Raw genomic sequence first — 12569 nt, forward strand, 5'->3', positions numbered from 1 at the left:
AACCAAAAGACCTTCCTATGGTGCAGATGAGGACACTGACTTGCAATAACTGAGCAACTTGTTCAAGGTCAGTCTGGTTGAGGATGTTTAGCACTGTGACTTCTCAGGCCAGCAGCAGCCTGGCAACTCCCACTTCAGCATCTCAATCCATCTCTGAACACTCCAGCTCACCATGGGCACTTCCCCAACTTCCCCACCCAGTGTCCACACTAGTGCTTGGAAATTAATTTGCATTGTTTGTTTGTTGATGCTTATATTGGTCTGATGAATTATTAGTGCTTAAATTTTCACTTTATTTATTTTAAACATATTTATTATGAAAGTACTCCAACTTTCAGAAAAGTCTCAAGCAAAGTACAAACAGGGTGACCAACCATCATGTTTCCCCAAGACATGGCTCTCAGTATTAACACTGGGACTGTCCCAGGCAAACCAAGTCAGTGAGTCATCCTAAGTACAAAGTCCTTTCTCCCCTTCTGAGAGTAAGTTAACAATCTTACTCCATCATCCCTGATGATGTATCATCATCTATATATCATCATCATATATATCTCTGGTGTATAAACAAGGGCATTCTCCTTCATAACTTGCATACAATCAGCAGAACCAGAAAAATAACATTAATGCATCACTACCACCTTATCCTCAGACCCCATTCAAGGTTCACCAGTTGTCCCAATAATGTCCTTTCTAGCAAAAGGATTCAGTTCCCATTTACCTTTTGCATTTAGTTGTTTCTTTAGTTTCCTTTATTCTGAGACAGTTTCGTGGTCTTTCCTTGACTTCAGGAATGTTATCTCATTTTTTTTTTTTAAGATGCAGAGTGTGTATGCCATATCCAACAAAGGATGAAAGCAGTTACAGAAAAGAAATAAGAGCCAGCACAAACTCACCCTTTCCTTTTCCCCTTTCCACCACCCCTTTTATTGGTTGTTGTTGCTGCTGCTGCAGCTGGTATTGTTTATTTTTTATTTTGGTTTGGTTTTGATATTTTTGCAGTGCAGGAGATTGAACCCAGGGCCTTGCCTTGTCCATGCTAGGTATGCTATAACACTGAGCCACAGACCAGTTCTCCCCTTTTTAAATTTTATTTTAATTTGTTCTAGTTATACATAACAGTAAAATACATTTTGACACACTGTACACAAATGGAGTATAACTTCTCATTCCTCTGACTGTACATAGCACAGTCATACTGCTATGTAATCATAATCACATATAGGGTAATTATGTATCATTCCACCATCCTTCCTACCCTCACAACCCTTCCCCTCCCCTCACTCTCCTCTGCCCAATCCAAAGTTCCTTCATTCTTCCCTACTGCCCCCCCATTATGAGATCAGCATCCATTTATCAGAGAAAACATTCCGTCTTTGGTTTGTTGGGTTTGACTTATTTCACTTAGCATGCCATTCCCCAGCTCCAACCATTTACCTGCAAATGTCAAAATTTCATTCTTCTTTAAGGTTGAGTAACATTCCATTGTGTATATATGGCACATTTTCTTTATCCATTCATCTGTTGAAGGACACCTAGGTTGGTTCCATAGTTTAGTTATTGTGAATTGAGCTGCTATAAACATTGATGTGGCTGCCTCACTGTAGTATGCTGATTTTAAGTCCTTTGGGTATAAACTGAGGAGTGGGATAGCTGGGTCAAATGGTGGGTCCATTCCAAGTTTTCTGAGAAGTCTCCATACTGCTTTCTAAAGTGGTTGTACCAATTTGCAGTCCCACCAGCAATGTTTAAGAGTACCTTTTAACCCATATCCTCACCAACACTTATTATTGCTTGCATTCTTGATAATTGCCATTCTAACTGGAGTGAGATGAGATCTTAGAGTAGTTTTGATTTGCATTTCTCTAATTGTTAGAGATATTGAACATTTTTTCATATATTTGTTGATTGATTGAATATCTTCTTCTGTGAAGTATATGTTCAGTTCCTTAGCCCATTTATTGATTGGGTTATTTGGTTTTTTTAGTTAAGTTTTTTGAGTTCTTTATATATCCTGGAGATTAGTGCTCTGAGATGTGTGTGGTAAAAATTTTCTCCGATTCTGTAGGCTCTCTTCACTTTACTGATTGTTTCCTTTGCTGAGAATCAGCTTTTTAGTCTGAATCCATTCCATTTATTGACTCTTGATTTTACTTGTTGTGCTTTAGGAGTCTTGTTAAGAGAGTCAGATGCTAAGCCAACATGAAGAAGATCTGAGCCTACCTTCTACTTCTCTTAGGCACAGGATCTGTGTTCTAGTGCCTAAGTCTTTGATCCACTTTGAGTTGAGTTTTGTGCAGGGTGAGAGATAGAGGTTTAATTTCATTTTGCTACATATGGACTTCCAGTTTATCTAACTCTTGAGGCAGCCATATCTGCTGTCTCTCATAAGGATCCAAATTTCTTCAGGACACATATAGCATGCTTATATGTGTTTTGTTGATGTTTATTTGTTTCTGTTTTGGTTTTGTGTGGGTTTTTTTAATACCTCTAGAACATCAATCATATGTTTATTTGCAAAGAAGGCACTACATAAATAACTGATCAATCAACATGAAGATACTACCAGATAAAGATAGCCATGATTCAACTAGGATATTGAACCACAAAGAACTGTGAGACAGCCTGTTTTTCACAATCTAGAAAAGCTGAAGCCTGGGAAGGTTCTCTCCCTTGCTTTTCGACTTTTGTGTTCTGTTCTGAAGCCAACAGCCTTTCATGTAGGATGGCCCCCAAATCTCAGCACCCTGGCCTAAGTCACTAAGCAGTGAAACTCTGAGACACTGGAAATGAGTCTGAAGGGCATGTATGGGCTTAGTGCTTTACCCACTTCTCATTCCAGGGCTCATTGCCCTGGTTGACCTCATTTTGCTCAGGTCATGTTATTAGGGCCACAGGTGGATATAAAGATAACTTGGTTTTTTTCTTAGCCAACTGTGCCTGTCACTTGTTAGAGATGTGTCGGGGTTTCTAGAGCCCCCAGCCTTAGACATGGTCAAGATGGCGCCTGACGCTGAGCCAGAGGCGGCCAGCTATACAGTAAACAACCAGCGAATTCCAATGATTGGCTAGTTAACGATGTGATTAGAGCATGCCCCCTCGTGTACCCATCCTGCGCCTGCAGCTGTCCGCGTTTATCTCGTGTACTCTCCCCTGATTGATTGAAGTGTATATAAGCCTGGTGGGTGGGAGAGCGAGGGGAACGGAACGAACGGAGCGGAAGAAGCGGCGGCGGCGGCGACGGCGGCGGCCGCGGCGGCAGCAGCAGCAGCAGCAGCAGCAGCAGCAGCAGCAGCAGCTGGAGCGGAGCTGGAAGGAGGGAGTACGCGGGAGTGGAAGAAGCTGGGAAAAGGGAAGCTGAGAGTGCGCAGGAGCTAGGGGTAAGAGAGCGTAGGAAAGGAACTGTGCACAATAAACTTCCAAAGCTCCAGACATTTGTCGTGTCTCTCTCTGCGGCCAGAGGGGACCCGATAGAGATGGACACTCAGATGTAGGGAGTTTAGGGCCACAGCAATAACCACAGATAGTAGGTGGCCATTTATGAGGGAATCCACCACTTTTGGAAGGCCAGGGCTCTTTCTGCAACTTTCTGACTGCATTTCTGACCCATTGTCAGAAAATTGCATATGGAGGACCTCACAAATCCAGAAACTAGTAACTTAAACGGAAAAAAGATAAAAGCTCAGAGTTTACATATAACACAAAATTATGATCCAGTAGGATCTATGGAAAATGTGTGACACAAATAACAACAATAATCACAATAATAATAGTAGATATGGAAAATGAAAAACTCCTAAGATAATATGACCTGGAAAAGGGAGTGAAAAAGAAGGCCATGCACACAGACTTCATCTCCCTAGACAAATATTTTCCAGATGCTGGCTGCAAGCAGGGAGGAGGTGCTTCATTATACCTAAAGTGACAGTCTCGAGGCGGCATTCAATGCACACAGACCCTCGATCCAGAAGTTCAAATTCCTAGCACTCAAACTGACACATTCACTGATCCATAGAACAGACCTCAAATTCCTGAGTGCCCAAGAAAACTGATGTACTCACTAGACCACCCCTCAAAATAACTTATATGAACCCAGTCCCCTTCTTTGCTCAGTGGCTCATTTTCCACCAGGAAAGTGGTCCACTGAAACCGTTTCATCCTTGCATCCCTGGCCTAAGTTCCTGGGTGAAACTTCCTTCAATCTTGAATAAAAGAGCTGAGCTGATTTGTGAAGTTTGCGTCTGTCCTGGTCTTTTTGTGCTAACAAACAGCAACAGCTAACACATAGAACTTAATGCTTTGAAAACAGAGGTACAGCTAGGATAAGTAACTAGGTCACACAGCTCAGAGCTGGTAAAGCCAGAATGCTGGCCTGAGACAACTGGTTCCAGAGGTTTTACTCTTAACTCTTTAGATATACTGCCTCTCAATTTTAATTATTTAATTGGTTTTACATTGACCACAACCAATGCATAGTTCATTTTGTGTTTTTAGATCCCAGGCCATCAATTTAAATGTAAAAAACTGATCTACTCTTTGAAAAGAAAATATCTAAAACTAAATATGAAAATATATTTTTAAATTATGATTTTCACTTACTAATATAGTATAAAACTGGCAGTGTCAATACATATATATGTGTGTGTGTGTGTATAGATAGATAGATAAATTGATAGATAAACAGATACTTGGATAATATATCTTTATTTTAATCCTCCTCAAATTCTGATAATTCTTTTTTAGACCTTGGCTCTTCATTATATCAAGAGTTGTCCCTTATAAATCTACTGAGAGTTCTAAGAATAAAGTTCTACCTCCCAGACCCTCCTTAGATAGCAGTCTGTACATGCCACCTGTAGGTACCAACAGGATTCTGGTTTCCTCCAGATTAGCCGAGGGGATGATTTAACAGACTGTCATTCCGTGGATGAGCAGAAGATGAGACATAGAAAAGAAGGATGACTAGTATAAAACCTAGAAAACTACACGGGCATGGTGGGGCATGCCTGTAATCCTAGCAGGTCAGGAGGCTCAGGCAGGAGGATCGAGAGTTCAAATCCAGCCTCAGCAACAGGCAAGGTGCTAAGCAACTCAGTGAGATCCTGTCTCTAAATAAAATACAAAATAGGGCTGGGGATGGGGTTCAGGGGTCGAGGGCCCCTGAGTTTAACCTAGAAAACTAGTGACTAGATACAGAGACAAAAAAAGGTCAACAGAAATTAAGAAAATTTAAGAATTTAAAAAAGCAGAAGTATAACAACATTACATTAAGAGGTGGGAAAACCAGGAGAGTGTATCAGCAGCAACCTGGAAACAGGCTGTCTTACTGAAAGTCAAACCACATGCTCACTGGTGAATTACCAGAACACAAAACACAGCCAGGAGCAGTGGCACATATTTGTAATTCCATCAACTCCAGAGGCTGAGACAGAAGCTGAGGCAGGATTATCTCAAGTTATGGGTCAGCCTGGGCAACTCAATGAGACCCTCTATAGCGGGGAAATGAGAGTTAGGACACCCAGATCTGGAAGCAACACTTTATTAGTGGCTTTATCATAGCCCAGTGGGATAATATCCAAAATCTGAGCCCTCAGCACAGCAGGTCTTTTACTTTTACGCATAAGCAAGTTTTGGGTACATCAAGGCAAAGGAGTTGGTGCAATTCTACTGGAGGGTGCATTTTACATTCCTTACGTGAGTATAAATTTATCAACAGCCTGGGGATTCTTAGCTCACACAGCTCAGGAATTTTTACTGCACTAAGTCTAAAGGGTAATTGTTCTGTCCCTGCTGTATTGTTTCCTGCTTCTTCTACTGGGGTTACGTTACAGGTACCTGTTAGCCACTGTAAGACTGTTTGGTTAAATGTCAGTAAACAGAGCTGATGTGCGTTAGCCAAAACCACAGCCTACTAGCTCCTAAACTGCTAAGTTTTCATTTTGTTGTACCATACCTTGGCAACTTAGCAAGACCCTGCCTCAAACAGTAAAAATAAAGAGAGTCAGGGATGTAGCTCAGTGGTAAAATGCCCCTGGGTTCAAATTGCAGTACCCTCCTAGAAAAAATGTCACAAAATAGATTCTACTAGGAAGATAAACCAAACAAAAAACATAGCACTGGTTTTAAAATACTGCACATATTCCACAGCAAACTTTGCCCTGCACATAAAATCCAAAAAATCCACTTTTCTGTTTGTTGTTTATACACCTTCTTAGTTTAAAATAACGAAATGAAACTACAAAGTTAATCTGAGGCAAGCTTATGAAAGAAGTAAAACTATCCCAGTTTCTCCATCCCTAATTTAACTCAGAGGCTTCAGGATTCCCTAAGTCAGGATGCAGAGTAAGGATAGTCTCCTCTAACTGAGAAACGTTCCCCCTAGAATCTGGATTTAAATATTCATCCGCTTTCTCTCTTCCCTCATGGCTAGTATACTTCAAAGCTCAATACACTCTTATTTATGGCTAAAGAACACAACTACAATCATATAATTTTTTTGTGGTGTTAGGAACCAAACCTATGACCTTTTATGTGCCATGCAAGTGCTCTACCACTAAGTCACATTCCAGCTCCAAATTCTCACTTTTCATTTTTCACTTTGAGAAAAAATTTCTACCTTCCCCTTAACAACTGCTTCATCTTTCTAAATGCTCCAGTAAGCAAGAGGACCTGCAAAAAATATGTGGATCTAGGAGTAGGACAAACCATCCCAGGTTTGAATCCATCATAATCTGTCAGTGTGTCTTTAGGCAGGGGATTTAACCTCACTTTCCTCATTAACAAAAGAGAAAAAACTGTGATTTATGCTATTTTCCAATCCCATGGTGCAGGAATGAATGGGGATGAAAAATCTTATTTGAACTATAAGAGGTCATTACAAATGTACTTATGTTTCTTTCTCCTCCTCATTCACATGATAAACAAAAAGAAATATGAAGCACTCACTGTCTTTGTTCTTTTTATTCATCAAACTTTCCTGGAGGGCTTGGGTTGTAGCTCAGCGGTGGAGCTCTTGCCTTGCACATGTGAGGCACTGGGTTCAATCCTCAACACCACATAAAAATAAAATAAATAAAATAAAGGTATTGTATCCATGTACTATTAAAAATAAAACTTTCCTGAGAGTCCATTGTGATCTACATATAAGAAAGTTCACAAAACAGATGTGGTTGTGTCTGTCCCTGTGGACCTACCCTCACAGGACACTGGGTAGAAAGGAAACAGTTCACCAGTCAATGAGGGTTACATCAGTTTGGTTGAATTGGTGGGGGGTAGAGAAGAATGAATGAAAGCTCCATTAGGGACAGATCCTGGGTTTGCCTCTGGACTCCACCACCGGCCAAGTTTCTCAAATTCTTTGTCTCCATTTTCTCTTCTACACAATTGAGACAATAAGTTTACACTGGGTTGAAGTGAAAAGTAAAAGTGACATCCCTTTCTACAGTACCCCAATTCTCCTCTGTGGGCACTCAAACTGCATATCCATCAGCTTTTAGATTTCCAGTTAATCTCCAGCCACCCTGGACAACCAAACTGCCCCCAAAGCAAAACCCTGAATCAAAGGTCACCCAGGGACCTTCAAGTCCATCAGGCCATTCCAAAAACAAAAACCAACAGATCCTTGGCATAGAACCTGACAAGTGGAAAAATGGTGTCCAAACTACTGGAAGCAGCTTCTGGTATATGTTCAGGCCTAAGTGTTAAAAAGCAGAAAGCCCAGCATCTCCAAAAGTATGTCTCTTTCATAAAGAAGTTGAAGGGCTTCTGAGTGCCAAGCTCACCCCAGTTTCTTCTGAAAGCATGACCTTTGCATTCCCACCAAGCTCACAAAATCTGGGCTCCACTAAGGCAACTACTCTTGGAGGAAATGGCAGAAAGTCAAGAGAGGGACAGAAAGTCCACGTCTGTGGACCTCCTCATTGTGGCTAGCGACACAAGCTACATACCTGAGTGCCCTTGTCCCCCACAGGAAGATCACAGAACAAAGGTAAATTGCTGACCAGGTAGACCTTATGGCTTGCCTCAGCCAAGGATCAGTCTCTCTATCCAAAGCATTTGAATCTGAAGGTAAAATAATAGAAAGAAAGTACCAGAAGGACAAGTCACATGTATTTCCCTCCGTTCTCAAACAAAAACAAAACTATTAAAGCTCACTGACTATAATGGGCTCAACAAGTATTCGAACTAATAAGCAAAATATTTAAACATAATATTAATAATAAAGTTACCTCTTCACCTGTCCTGAACGAAAATCCTCAATTCCAGAGCCGGTTGTGGGCGCCAGTGAGATGCCAAGGATGCTGAGGTCTGCAGGGTCCTGCGTCCTGGAAATCGCCCCGGCAGCGGATCTGCAGTTGGGGGCGCGGTCAGGTCGTCATGGAAACCGCGGCGGTGGCGCAGCTGCTCCGCCTCCAGTAGGCGGGTCCGCGGGGGGCGCTTCGCGGCGCCGCAGGGGCTGCGTAAATTTTTAGCCGGCGACTTCCGGGTTCGCTTGAGGCGCGTGAGCCAGGCTCCTCCCTGGGATCCAGGAAAAGGAAGTAGGAGTCGCTTCCCGGCGCAGGGTGTCTGAATTTGCCAGATGATCACAATGACGCTGATTAGAAACCCAGAGCACCCCAGCACCCCACTGCAGGCCGCCCAAATCAGAATCTCCGTGGCGAGGACCTGGAATGTGGATCTCAGCAGGGGCTTTTACATTGAGGAGGTTAGCAAAAGCTGGGCTCGTGCATTCCTTTTTCCCAGAGCCCCCCCAGTACCCCACAATGGTAAAAAGAATCACTACCCTGCTCCCCAGTTTACTCCCTCGCGACTCTCAAAGAAGTAAAGCTGAAGTGCGGCCTCTGTTCACCCAAGTAGAACCCTCGCTGGTTTTTGAGAGTGTTCCACTGGGGGGCAGTCTTGTCTTTTTAAAAATTCACTCCATATAGCTATACCCCATGGTGTGGGATCTAGTTAACTTCTCCTGCAGCCTGGTTAAGATAAACAGATCTAGAAAGCAGAGCTTGCAGGCAGAGAGAGATGACTCCTCAGGAGGAATGGCGCAGTTGCAGAGCCTAGAACTTTATATAGAAGACGTTCTTCACCCCAATTCCTGGTTCACACTTAGGGTTCAGAACAAGGAATCCGTGCTAGTAAAGCGATCCTGTTCTCCGGAGGATAATACACATGCGCTGCATAACAGATGTCTTAACCCTCAAAGCTTTATCCTTTATTGGGCATTCGGCTGGGACTTCAAGATTGATGCAGACAACCCTGACCCAGCTCGTCAGAGAACCCTTTAGGCCCTGGCTGGACCATGGGGAACCATGGGTCTCCACTGACCATCTTCAAGAGGTAACACTTTTGTGAGGTGGGACTCACTTTTGCACTCTTGTGGATCCTTATAGTATAGTCTTCCCTGATTGTAAAATAAGAACCACATTTGCACAGGTTCTGTTAGAGGTTTAGGGGAGTCTCATCTCAATAGAGTACAATAATCTACAGTCCCTGGTACTTTATGCATTTACCCTATCTTATTTGGTATTCTGTTTATAGGTCTGTTTTCTGTGTTATTATGTACATTTATACAATAAGAACAGTTCTCTAAAAACCTAGAATATACTTACTCCAACTTAAATTTCTAAATCATGAATTATTGCTAAAAGTGAGTGAGGAGGCTGAGGTGGTTAGGGGGCCAAGTGAGTAGACAGACACAATATGTCTCTTGAGGTAATAAAAGTTGTTTAACATAAGATAAGGATCTACAGTCAAATAAGTATGTAAAATACTTGATTAAGTGTATTTTTATTTGTTCTTTTTAGATATATGTGACAGTAGAATATATTTTGACATATTACACACACATGGAGTATAAATTATTCTAATTAGTATCCTATCTTGTGGTTGTACATGATGCAGAATTACACTGGTTGTGTATTTAAATACAAGAATAGGAAAGTCATGTTAATGACTGTTAATTCTACTATCCTTCCTATTCTCCTCCCCACTCCATTTCCTTCATTCCCGTTTGTTTAATCAATTAACTTATATTCTTCCCCTCCCCTCCTCTTGTTGTGGGTTAGCATCCACAAATCAAAGAGAACATTTGGCCTTTGGTTTGGGGGAATAGCTTATTTCACTTAACATGCTATTCTCCAGCTCCATCCATTTCCCTGCAAATGCCATAATTTCATTCTTATTTAAGGCTGAGTAATATTCCATTATGTATATATACCACATTTTCTTTATCCATTCATCTGTTGAAGGGCATCTAGGTTGGTTCCACAATTTAGCTATTGTGAATTGAGCTGCTGTAAACATTGATGCGGCTGAGTCATTGTAGTATGCTGATTTTAAGTCCTTTGGGTATAAACTGAGGAGTGGGATAGCTGAGTCAAATGGTGATTCCATTCCAAGTTTTCTGAGGAATCTCCATACTGCTTTCCAAAGTGGTTACACCAATTTGCAGTCCTATCAGCAACGTATGGGTAATACAGTTATCTCATACTAGACAAGGCACCATAAACATACATTGGAGAAAAGATAGCCTCTTCAACAAATGGTGCTGGGAAAACTGGAAATCCATATGTAGCAATATGAAATTAGACCCCTTCCTATACAGAACTCAGCTCAAAGTTGACTAGATACCCCATGTGTACTAGAAGAAAAAGTAGGCCCAACTCTCCATCTTGTCAGCTTAGGAACTGACTTCCTTAAATGTATTTCTTACTGCAAGAATTCTTTATTTTTCTAGAAGTCTTAACAAGCTAACATGCATTGTAACTCTTCAAGTTAAAGCTACAGCATACAACATTTTGGACATTTCCCACTGAACTTTTCTAACAGTGGCTTGCAGAGTAACTCTTCTGAACATGCTAAACACTAAACAAGATTAACAGTCACCTCGCTTAAAACATTTTGTAGGGCAGGGTGGTACAGACTGTTGGACACTTCTGATTTTTCACTGGGGCAACATAGATTTGAGCTGCCTTTCATTTGTATATTTGCTTGATTTTTGAGACAGGATCTTGCTAAGTTGCTTAGGGTCTCACTGGCCTCAAACTTGTGATTCTCCTGCCTCAGCCTCCCACACTGCTAGGAATACAAGAATGCTCCCCACCATTTTTTTTTTTTTTTTTTTTTTTTTTTTTGATACCAGGGATTGAACCCAGGGGCACTTAATCATTTAGCCACATCCCCAGCCCTTTTTTATATTGGAGACAGGGTTTCACTGAGTTCCTTAGGGCCTCCCTAAGTTGCTGAAGGTGTCTTTGAACTCACAATCCTCCTGCCTTAGTCTCCTAAACTGCTAGGAGTACAGGCATGCGCCAGTAGCAGAGACAGTAACTCGTGATTTGTTACCTAAGAATGACTCTAAGATTTTAAACCAAGATATTGAGAAATCTGCGCCCATTTTGAGCTTCAGTGCACCAACTAGTATTCTTCCTTCACAAAACAAGACAGATAATAAGACCCAAACCACAGACTTATTAAGTAATTTAGAAAACATCTTGTCAAGTAATCTGCCCCATCAGACATTGGATAACTAGTTTTTTGTCTGACACAAACCCTGGACCTGACACCCAACTGCCATCTAACCCAACCCGGAATCCTGGAATAGGTTTTGATATTGAAGAGTTCTCAGCTTCAAATATCCAGACTCAACCTGGAGACAGTGCAGTTAGCACTAAGCCAGTCTCGGAATCACTGAACAAAGACCCACACTGACTTTTTACTTGCAAACCATCTGTGTAGCCTTATGGGTACAGGGAAAGTTCTCACTTCCTAGGTCTTGAGATGTCTGACACACAAACACAGACAGACTGAAATTTCTTTTTACACAGTAGCCCTCATCTGCCCCTCAGCAGCATCCTGAAACACCCCAGCTTTTCCATGAGCACTGATTCATCAGACATAGAGACCCAAACTGAAAGAATCTCCACTGCTAAAAACCTATCTGCTTTGGAGAGCAAAGTTCAGTTGAACAATACAGAAACACAGACCTTGAGTTCAGGTTTGAAACCCTGGGGAGCTTGTCCTTCACCAGCAATGAAACCCAGATAGCAATGGATGACTTTCTTCTATCCGATTTGGCCTGGAACACAGTGGAGTCTCAGTTCAGCTTTGTAGAAACTCAGATGTGTGCCAGGCTGCACAGTCTTCAACTTCTAGTAGTGAAGTCCACATCGGATGGCATTTACCATTTCCTTCCAGATTTAGAAAATGGGGAGCAGGAATAACAGTATTAACGCTGTTGAATGTAGCTGATGATGCAGTTGCTTAGATTCTTTGCAGTTCTTTGCCTTTTGAACTTGTAAACACAAATTTGTGTATAAATGTGAGTATATTATAAAGTGTAAGATGTTGATCTAAAAAAAATAAGGAAAGAAGCACTGACAAAAATACATAACAACTTAACCTACCTAATTTTCAAAACCCAACTTGCACTAGCACTAAAGACAAAATTGTATATGTATATATTTCCAGGTGTGTGCGTGTGTGTGCAGATGTGTATATGTACTTGCCATATGTACTATGACTTACACACACACACATATACAAACATCCACAAATGTACTCATAGTAGTTTTTTT

At 41.5% G+C, this 12569-nt stretch overlaps 1 long non-coding RNA gene across 1 annotated transcript in view; it reads right to left on the reverse strand.

Annotated features, from left to right (window-relative positions):
- LOC124963936 (uncharacterized) overlaps nucleotides 1-8405 on the reverse strand; it is a 30176-nt gene extending 21771 nt beyond the window's left edge. Inside the window, exon 1 of the long non-coding RNA XR_007104845.1 lies at nucleotides 8226-8405. This is a non-coding gene — a long non-coding RNA (uncharacterized LOC124963936). The remainder of the gene's footprint in view (nucleotides 1-8225) is intronic.
- Nucleotides 8406-12569: the final 4164 nt, after the last annotated feature.

This window comes from Sciurus carolinensis, chromosome 14, assembly GCF_902686445.1.
Source record: "Sciurus carolinensis chromosome 14, mSciCar1.2, whole genome shotgun sequence".
NCBI lineage: Eukaryota > Metazoa > Chordata > Mammalia > Rodentia > Sciuridae > Sciurus > Sciurus carolinensis.